The sequence below is a fragment of the Salmo trutta genome, chromosome 17 (genome assembly GCF_901001165.1).
Source record: "Salmo trutta chromosome 17, fSalTru1.1, whole genome shotgun sequence".
NCBI lineage: Eukaryota > Metazoa > Chordata > Actinopteri > Salmoniformes > Salmonidae > Salmo > Salmo trutta.
This window is the reverse complement of record NC_042973.1, coordinates 17,189,884-17,201,050: the sequence shown is the minus strand read 5'-3', so window position 1 is coordinate 17,201,050 and position 11,167 is coordinate 17,189,884.

The window sequence follows — 11,167 nt, the reverse complement described above, 5'->3', positions numbered from 1 at the left end:
GTGTGGGGGTGCTTTGCTGGACACTGTCTGTCACGGGTGTCGTATGGATTGGACCAAAACGCAGCGGGAGTGTGTACTCATCTTTTTATTAGGTAGAAAAAAGGAAAAACAAAACAAAACACATGTATACAAAAAAACAATGACGATAAACAGTCCTGTAAGGCTTACAGCTATACAAGGAACAACTACCCACAAAATCCCATAGAAAAACACCCCTCTTAAATAGGACCTTCAATTAGAAGCAACTAGGAGCAGCTGCTTCCAATTGAAGGTCAACCCAACAAACACCACATAGAAATAGACATACTAGAACTAACATAGAAATAGACTAACAAGAACATAACCCAACAAACTCCGAACCACTCTAAACAAACACCCCTCTTAAATAAGAACATAGCCCGACAAACCCAGAAACACTCTAAACAAACACACCCCTGCCACGTCCTGACCAAACTACAATAACAAATAACCCCTTTACTGGTCAGGACGTGACACTGTCAGTGATTTATTTAGAATTAAAGGCACACTTAACCAGCATGGCTACCACAGCATTCTGCAGCGATATGCCATCCCATCTGGTTTGCACTTAGTGGGACTATTATTTGTTTTTCAACAGGACAACGACCCAAAACACACCTCCAGGCTGTGCAAGGGCTATTTGACCAAGAAGGAGAGCGATGGAGTGCTGCATCAGATGACCTGGCCTCCACAATCACCAGACCTCAACCCAATTGGGATGGTTTGGGATGAGTTGGACCGCAGAGTGAAGGAAAAGCAGCCAACAAGTGCTCAGCATATGTGGGAACTCCTTCAAGGTTGTTGGAAAAGCATTCCAGGTGAAGTTGGTTGAGAGAATGCCAAGAGTGTGCAAAGCTGTCATCAAGGCAAAGGGTGGCTACTTTGAAGAATCTAAAATCTGAAATATGTTTGGTTACTACATGATTCCATGTGTTATTTCATAGTTTGCCTTCACTATTATTCTACAATGTAAAAAAAAAAAAAACCTTGAATGAGTAGGTGTGTCCAAACTTTTGACTGGTACTGTATCTACAAAAGTATGTGGACACGCCTGAGTTGATTCGGCTATTTCAGCCAGTTGTTGCTGACAGGTGTTTAAAATCGAGCACCAAGCCATTTAATCTCCATAGCCAAACATTGGCAGTAGAATGGCCTTACTGAAGAGCTCAGTGACTTTCAACGTGACACCGCCATGGGTTGCCCTGATTAACTGTAAGTGATATTATTGTGAAGTGGACACATCTAGGACCAACAACGGCTCAGCCGCGAAGTGGTAGACCACACAAGCTCACAGAATGGGACCGCCGAGTGCTGAAGCACGAAGCAACACTCACTACCGAGTTCCAAACTGGAAGCAACGTCAGCACAAGAGCTGTTCGCCGGGAGCTTCATGAAATGGGTTTCCATAGCTGAGCAGCCGTACACAAGCCTAAGTTCACCATGTGCAATGCCAAGCGTTGGTTGGAGTAGTGTAAAGCTCGCCACCATTGCAATCTGGAATAGTGGAAACGCGTTCTCTGGAGTGATGAATCACACTTCACCATCTGGCATCTGACAGACAAATCTGGGTTTGGCGGATGCCAGGAGAATGCTACCTGCTCCAATGCATAGCGCCAACTGTAAAGTTTGGTTAGGGAGGAGGAATAATGGTCTGGGGCTGTTTTTCATGGTTCTGGCTAGGCCCTTTAGTTCCAATGAAGGAAAATCTTAACGCTACATCATTCTAATCGATTCTGTGCTTCCAACTTTGTGGCAACCATTTGGGGAAGGCCCTCTTGTTTCAGCATGACAATGCCCCCATGCACAAAGCGAGTTCCATACAAAAATGGTTTGTCAAGATCGATTTGGAAGAACTTGACTGGCCTGCACAGAGCTCTGACCTCAACCCCAATGAACACCTTTGGGATGAATTGGAAAGCCAACTGCCAGGCCTAATTGCCTAACATCAGTGGCCAACCTCACTAATGCACTTGTGGCTGAATGGAAGCAAGTCCCCACAGCAATGTTCCAACATCTAGTGTAAAGCAGTTCCATGAAGAGTAGAGGCTGTTGTAGCAGCAAAGGGGGGACCAACTTCATATTAATGCCCATGATTTTGGAATGAGATGTTCAACGAGTAGGTGTCCACATACTTTTGGTCATATTGACTCTTTGCATCAACTTCATGTAATTGTCAATAAAAGCCTTTGACACTTATGAAATGCTTGTAATTATACTTCAGTATTCCATAGTAACATTTGACAAAAATATCTAAAGACATTGAAGCAGCAAACTTTGTGGAAATTAATATTTGTGTCATTCTCAAAACTTTTGGCCACGACTGTACCTTGCTGCTTTGATGGAATCCTTCAGATTCATACTAAGAAATCACATAACCACTACGGGGAAAAGTCTGTATGGTTTGTACTTGTTCAAATAAACAGCAAGCCTAATGTTTAGTACACTCGTGGCCAAAAGTTTGACCACAGGTTCACAGTGGGATTAAGGTCTGGGGAGTTTTCTGGCCATGGACCCAAAATATCAATATTTTGTTCCCCGAGCCACTTAGTTATCACTTTTGCCTTATGGCAAGGTGCTCCATCATGCTGGAAAAGGCATTGTTTGTCACCAAACTGTTCCTGGATAGGTGGGAGAAGTTGCTCTCGGAGGCTGTGTTGGTACCATTCTTTATTCATGGCTGTGTTCTTAGGCAAAATTGTGATTGAGTCCACTACCTTGGATGAAAAGCAACCTCACACATGAATGGTCTAAGGATGCTTTACTGTTGGCATGACACAGGACTGATGGTAGCGCTCATCTTGTCTTCTCCGGACAAGCTTTTTTCCGGATGCCCCAAACAATCGGAAAGGGGATACATCAGAGAAAATGACTATACCCCAGTCCTCAGCAATCCAATCCCTGTACCTTTTGCAGAATATCAGTCTGTCCCTGATGTTTTTCCTGGAGAGAAGTGCTTCTTTGCTGCCCTTCTTGACACCAGGCCATCCTCCAAAAGTCTTCGCCTCACTGTGCGTGCAGATGCACTCACATCTGCCTGCTGCTATTCCTGAGCAAGCTCTGTACTGATGGTGCCCCAATCCCGCAGCTGAATCAACTTTAGGAGACTGTCCTGGCGCTTGCTGGACTTTCTTGGGCGCCCTGAAGCCTTCTTCACAACAATTGAACCACTCTCCTTGAAGTTCTTGATGATCCAATAAATGGTTGATTTAGGTGCAATCTTACTGGCAGCAATATCCTTGCCTGTGAGGCACTTTTTGTGCAAAGCAATGATGACAGCACGTGTTTCCTTGCAGGTAACCATGGTTGACAGAGCAAGAACAATGATTCCAAGCACCACCCTCCTTTTGAAGCTTCCAGTCTGTTATTCAAACTCAATCAGCATGACAGAGTGATCTCCAGCCTTGTCCTCGTCAAGACTCACACCTGTGTTAACGAGAGAATCACTGACATGATGTCAGCTGGTCCATTTGTGGCATGGCTGAAATGCAGTGGAAATGTTTTTGGGGGATTCAGTTCATTTGCATGGCAAAGAGAGACTTTGCAATTAATTGCAATTCATCTGATCACTCTTCATAACATTCTGGAGTAAACTGAGGAAGCAGACTTTGTGAACATTTATATTTGTGTCATTCTCAAAACTTTTGGCCACAACTGTACTCAGTGCACGTGCAAAAGGAAAATCGATTAAATAGAAAAACACCACAAAAAAACATGAGACCTATTCATTTAAATGAAATGTTTATTCTAGTAAACAATGACCATGTACATAGGATTAACATTTAAAATAAATCCAAGCATTTTTTTTTACTCTTAGTGTATAGTCATATATCCTCAAAATGTTTTAAGTTGCAAATTTTTTCACTTCTTATGGGACAAATATAACAGACATAATATACCGTTTAAGACAGCTTTGATTATTTCTTCTCATCTACAGCGGAAGGACAATTAAAGGCAGACCAAAAGAAAATGGAATGCATCGAGCTTCAGAAGTCAGATCATTTGTCAGAAAAACAAAAGATAAGTCCTCTACAATCTCTACAATCTGTTTAGGCTTGTATTAGGCCTCTGCATGTATCTCTGAATGTAAGATCAAACTCAGCCAAGTTGGGGCAGAGGGCACTCATATTAAAAGCATAGATATATTAAAAGTCCAATGGGATTCACAGGTATTTTTAGCACACGAACAACGAGGAAAATACAAAATAAAATCTATTGCACGATGTAGGTATCAAAGTCAAAATACAGCATGAGTGGTAAGTATGTAGAGAACACTAGGTAGTGGATGAGAGAACAGTTGGGCCCTATTTCAATACTCTCAAAATGCATCCTTCCATCCTGCCTCCCTAATCTGACATGATTGGATGGGTGATTGGGATACATAATGGAACCCTTTCTTTCACCAATCCAACAGTGTCAGATCAAGGGAAGACCTAATCAGTTGCACAACTGAATGCATTCAAGCGAAATGTGTCATCCGCATTTAACCCAACCCCTCTGAATCAGAGAGGTGCTGCCTTAATTGACATCATCAGCGCCCGGGGAGCAGTTGTTGTTGGGGGTTAACTGTCTTGCTTAAGGGCAGAATGGCATATTTGTTTCCACCTTGCCGGCTCAGGGATTCAAACCAGCAAACTTTCAGTTACTGGCCCAATGCTCTTAACCGCTAGGCTAACTTCAAAGAATGGAGTAAGAAAGGATGGATGTATTTTCAAGGCATACAAAAAGGGCCAGAAATGACCAATGAACAGAGAGCTGTGGCTGAGTCTCCGGCCAACCAAACACCCTCACTGTAGATTTCCCCTAACCCGAAGGCACACTACAGGGGTTCTGACATAGAGCATGCTGGGTAAGGGCGGGAGTGTTGGCATCCCAAGCTTCGAGAGTCTGACCTGTGATTAAAACACCACAGGTAGGGCCAAAAAGGTCAAGGGTCAAATGCAGACGATGACAGGTTACCTCCCCACTGGGCACAGATATCAGTTCAACGTCTAGTTTTGATTTACATTTGGTTGAGTTGTCAACTAACATGAATTCAACAACAAAAATTCAACATGTCATTTGATTTACGTTAAAAGTTAGGGTTAGGGGTACCCTAACCCTAGCCTCTGCCGAGTACCCAACAAACAGATGTTCCGGTTTTAAGGGGAAATGGAAAAAGAGCCTGTGAAGTGACTTCCACATTTAGGCGTTAACAAGACACGGCGCACCATCTTAACTCCTCCACCACATTTACTGGATTGGTTGAACAGTGCAGAAGAGAACCTCCCCCAACAGTTTTTTCTTCTTCTGGTCAAGACCACTATGTAGTGGATCTAGTTTCAGGCGTTTCTTTTACCCCTGCTTTGTTAGGTTACCCTAACCCTAACCCAAAATACCAAATTCCCTCACGTTGATGACTTTTTTCTACGTTGACTCAACGTCATCGCATACATTTTTTTGTTAAAATGACGTGGAAACAACATTGATTCAACCAGTTTTGCCCAGTGAGTCAGCTATACACAGCAGCACAGTTAAAGGTCAGATCTGTACCAGAACAGGTTCTTCACATAGAGTATAATTACACAGTTTTAACCACTAGAGCAAAGAAGTTTGATATGTAAACATTAACAAATAAATGTTACGGAGAGATGGTTTCTATTTCCACCTTGTGGCAGCGTTTAACGGCCCATACCACTGAATTGTAACTTAAATCATGTCCTTTTCCAAGCCAAAGGGGATGTAACTTTCATAATGCATTTTCACAACATCCCATATAGTTAGGTGATGTCTTTTCACTCAGCCTAGTACAATAGTAGGTGACAACAATGATATTACATGGAAGCTTATAAAAGTCAATGTAGGACACATACAGTTCAGTACAACAGGAAAACATAGAACACTGGGGCAATTAATGTAAGTGTCCTTTTCATATGATTAGGACCTCAGCTGCTATCATCATCATCTCTATTCAGTTCAATTCAAAGCTTAATTAAGGTGAAAGTGAAGTAAAACCCACAGGTGTAATGTGCTAAGCAGGCAGTACCATCAGCAAGGAGTTTCAAGTAAAAGACAAAGCAGCTATAAATAAAAGTGGTTGAGCCCAAGTTGTAACATCAAACTATGACACACTGTACCGTAAACAGCAGAATATTCCAGTTATAGCTGTGAAACTCATGTGACCTAATGAATTTGCATATCATTGATGGTTAGCTGAAGAAAACCACAGGCCATTTCTAACTTTCTTTAACCTCTCTGCAGCTTGTGCTTGTAGGTTTGTAATTTTTGGCAGCTCTTTTCAACTAGAATCGTAATAAACAACATGTGTATGTCTTTTAACAAATAATACCTAAAATAATAAAATAACACATCACATAATAAAACAAATTATAATAAAAAAACTCTATAATAAAACAATAAAACTTGAAATAATTTCCCTCATCTCGCCTTTTTGGTTGTTGTTTGATATACATCACAGCTTTGTGAACTTACTTGAACTTTCAGAGGAGGCACAGCTAAGTACCCATTCCTTCTTCCTATGTTCGCTGAAGAAGCACTGAATTATTGTCAAAACAATGCATCTACTATCTCACACTCAAAGAGAAAGAAAATATATCTGTACAGTTTGTTCTGGTCCAAACAGACCTCTCTCTCACACAACACTTACAGTAGCCAGTCAGAGAACCCTGCCACTGGCTTGCCACATTCACATAATAAACCAATACTAAAATAATGTCTCAATCTTAATAAGCATTCCAGCATAACCTTTAGGTATTCCCTTTTTCACATCTGTCAGAGCTCTAGTTGCGATTCATGCTCATTCACCAAACCAACACATATTATGTTCATCTTTACATCTTTCATGTTGAGCCAGCCTCTATAGTGCATTTAAACAGTGCATCAGTTCATTCTAAAACCACGGGTCATCATCTTTTCCCCTCCCCACCTATCAATTAAAAACAGTAAGAGAGATTGTGATTGTTGGCTTCAATCTCCCACTCCAACTCCAACCTACTATCGTAAAGTCAAATCCAGTTCCATTTCCACCAGTGATGTAGTGGTAAACAAATAGGTTGGTAAACTCTGATCACCGGTCGTGGTGAAAAAAGTAATGCATTTTTCCGCAAAAAGTGGATTAACTGTCACAAAAAATAAAAAAGGTTGGTAAACTGCATTTACTAGAGTTTCCCCTTCACTACACCACTACACCACTACACCACTGGTGTCCACTTAGGGCCCAGGATAACCCCAAAAGTTCTGTTTTGTATTTTTTTTTTGCTTTGAGAGTTTGTCCATCCAGAGATTGTGTGGTGAGGTTTGTGTTTCTGTGTGTGCGTATCAGATGTGTGTTGTGGCTGTGGTATGTGTCTGTGTGTGTGGTTTAGGAAGCGGTCATGTGTTGGGCACATCGGCCCTGAGAGAAATGGCCAGCTCCAGGTCCTTCACAGTGTGATGGGGTATGGTGTGTGAGTCGTACACGCATGTGTTATGCATGTGTATGTGTCCGAGTAATGCTAGTAAGAGTATGTCTATCTGTGTGTTTGTCTATATGTGTCTGTACCTCTGTGTGTGTTTGTCTATATGTGTCTGTATCTCTGTGTGTGTGTTTGTCTATATGTGTCTGTATCTCTGTGTGTGTTTGTCTATATGTGTCTGTACCTCTGTGTGTGTGTTTGTCTATATGTGTCTGTATCTCTGTGTGTGTGTGTGTTTGTCTATATGTGTCTGTATCTCTGTGTGTGTGTTTGTCTATATGTGTCTGTATCTGTGTGTGTGTGTTTGTCTATATGTGTCTGTACCTCTGTGTGTGTTTGTCTATATGTGTCTGTATCTCTGTGTGTGTGTTTGTCAATATGTGTCTGTACCTCTGTGTGTGTTTGTCTATGTGTCTGTATCTCTGTGTGTGTGTGTGTTTGTCTATATGTGTCTGTATCTCTGTGTGTGTGTGTGTTTGTCTATATGTGTCTGTATCTCTGTGTGTGTGTGTGTGTGTGTGTGTGTGTGTGTGTGTGTTTGTCTATATGTGTCTGTATCTCTGTGTGTGTGTGTTTGTCTATATGTGTCTGTTTCTCTGTGTGTGTGTGTTTGTCTATATGTGTCTGTACCTCTGTGTGTGTGTGTGTGTTTGTCTATATGTGTCTGTATCTCTGTGTGTGTGTGTGTTTGTCTATATGTGTCTGTATCTCTGTGTGTGTGTTTGTCTATATGTGTCTGTATCTCTGTGTGTGTGTGTTTGTCTATATGTGTCTGTACCTCTGTGTGCGTGTGTGTTTGTCTATATGTGTCTGTATCTCTGTGTGAGTGTTTGTCTATTTGTGTCTGTACCTCTGTGTGAGTGTTTGTCTATATGTGTCTGTATCTCTGTGTGTGTGTGTTTGTCTATATGTGTCTGTATCTGTGTGTGTGTGTGTGTGTTTGTCTATATGTGTCTGTATCTCTGTGTGTGTTTGTCTATATGTGTCTGTATCTCTGTGTGTGTGTGTCTGTCTATATGTGTCTGTATCTCTGTGTGTGTGTTTGTCTATATGTGTCTGTATCTCTGTGTGTGTGTGTGTTTGTCTATATGTGTCTGTATCTCTGTGTGTGTGTTTGTCTATATGTGTCTGTATCTGTGTGTGTGTGTTTGTCTATATGTGTCTGTACCTCTGTGTGTGTTTGTCTATATGTGTCTGTATCTCTGTGTGTGTGTTTGTCTATATGTGTCTGTACCTCTGTGTGTGTTTGTCTATGTGTCTGTATCTCTGTGTGTGTGTGTGTTTGTCTATATGTGTCTGTATCTCTGTGTGTGTGTGTGTGTTTGTCTATATGTGTCTGTATCTCTGTGTGTGTGTTTGTCTATATGTGTCTGTATCTCTGTGTGTCTGTGTTTGTCTATATGTGTCTGTATCTGTGTGTTTGTCTATATGTGTCTGTACCTCTGTGTGTGTGTTTGTCTATATGTGTCTGTATCTCTGTGTGTCTGTGTTTGTCTATATGTGTCTGTATCTGTGTGTGTGTGTTTGTCTATATGTGTCTGTACCTCTGTGTGTGTGTGTTTGTCTATATGTGTCTGTATCTCTGTGTGTGTTTGTCTATATGTGTCTGTATCTGTGTGTGTGTGTTTGTCTATATGTGTCTGTATCTCTGTGTGTGTGTTTGTCTATATGTGTCTGTATCTCTGTGTGTGTTTGTCTATATGTGTCTGTTTCTCTGTGTGTGTGAGTGTTTGTCTATATGTGTCTGTATCTCTGTGTGTGTGTGTGTTTGTCTATATGTGTCTGTATCTCTGTGTGAGTGTTTGTCTATATGTGTCTGTATCTCTGTGTGTGTGTTTGTCTATATGTGTCTGTATCTGTGTGTATGTTTGTCTATATGTGTCTGTATCTCTGTGTGTGTTTGTCTATATGTGTCTGTACCTCTGTGTGTGTGTGTTTGTCTATATGTGTCTGTATCTCTGTGTGTGTTTGTCTATATGTGTCTGTATCTGTGTGTGTGTGTTTGTCTATATGTGTCTGTATCTCTGTGTGTGTGTTTGTCTATATGTGTCTGTATCTCTGTGTGTGTTTGTCTATATGTGTCTGTATCTCTGTGTGTCTGTGTTTGTCTATATGTGTCTGTATCTGTGTGTTTGTCTATATGTGTCTGTACCTCTGTGTGTGTGTTTGTCTATATGTGTCTGTATCTCTGTGTGTCTGTGTTTGTCTATATGTGTCTGTATCTGTGTGTGTGTGTTTGTCTATATGTGTCTGTACCTCTGTGTGAGTGTGTTTGTCTATATGTGTCTGTATCTCTGTGTGTGTGTTTGTCTATATGTGTCTGTATCTCTGTGTGTGTGCTTGTCTATATGTGTCTGTATCTCTGTGTGTGTTTGTCTATATGTGTCTGTTTCTCTGTGTGTGTGAGTGTTTGTCTATATGTGTCTGTATCTCTGTGTGTGTGTGTGTGTGTTTGTCTATATGTGTCTGTATCTCTGTGTGTGTTTGTCTATATGTGTCTGTATCTCTGTGTGTGTGTGAGTGTTTGTCTATATGTGTCTGTACCTCTGTGTGTGTTTGTCTATATGTGTCTGTATCTCTGTGTGTGTTTGTCTATATGTGTCTGTATCTCTGTGTGTGTTTGTCTATATGTGTCTGTATCTCTGTGTGTGTGTTTGTCTATATGTGTCTGTATCTCTGTGTGTGTGTTTGTCTATATGTGTCTGTATCTCTGTGTGTGTTTGTCTATATGTGTCTGTACCTCTGTGTGTGTGTTTGTCTATATGTGTCTGTATCTCTGTGTGTCTGTGTTTGTCTATATGTGTCTGTATCTGTGTGTGTGTGTTTGTCTATATGTGTCTGTACCTCTGTGTGAGTGTGTTTGTCTATATGTGTCTGTATCTCTGTGTGTGTGTTTGTCTATATGTGTCTGTATCTCTGTGTGTGTGCTTGTCTATATGTGTCTGTATCTCTGTGTGTGTTTGTCTATATGTGTCTGTTTCTCTGTGTGTGTGAGTGTTTGTCTATATGTGTCTGTATCTCTGTGTGTGTGTGTGTGTGTTTGTCTATATGTGTCTGTATCTCTGTGTGTGTTTGTCTATATGTGTCTGTATCTCTGTGTGTGTGTGAGTGTTTGTCTATATGTGTCTGTACCTCTGTGTGTGTTTGTCTATATGTGTCTGTATCTCTGTGTGTGTTTGTCTATATGTGTCTGTATCTCTGTGTGTGTTTGTCTATATGTGTCTGTATCTCTGTGTGTGTGTTTGTCTATATGTGTCTGTATCTCTGTGTGTGTGTTTGTCTATATGTGTCTGTATCTCTGTGTGTGTTTGTCTATATGTGTCTGTATCTGTGTGTGAGTGTTTGTCTATATGTGTCTGTATCTCTGTGTGTGTGTTTGTCTATATGTGTCTGTATCTGTGTGTGAGTGTTTGTCTATATGTGTCTGTATCTCTGTGTGTCTGTGTTTGTCTATATGTGTCTGTATCTCTGTGTGTGTGTTTGTCTATATGTGTCTGTATCTCTGTGTGTGTGTTTGTCTATATGTGTCTGTATCTCTGTGTGTGTGTTTGTCTATATGTGTCTGTATCTGTGTGTGAGTGTTTGTCTATATGTGTCTGTATCTCCGTGTGTGTGTTTGTCTATATGTGTCTGTATCTGTGTGTGAGTGTTTGTCTATATGTGTCTGTATCTCTGTGTGTGTGTTTGTCTATATGTGT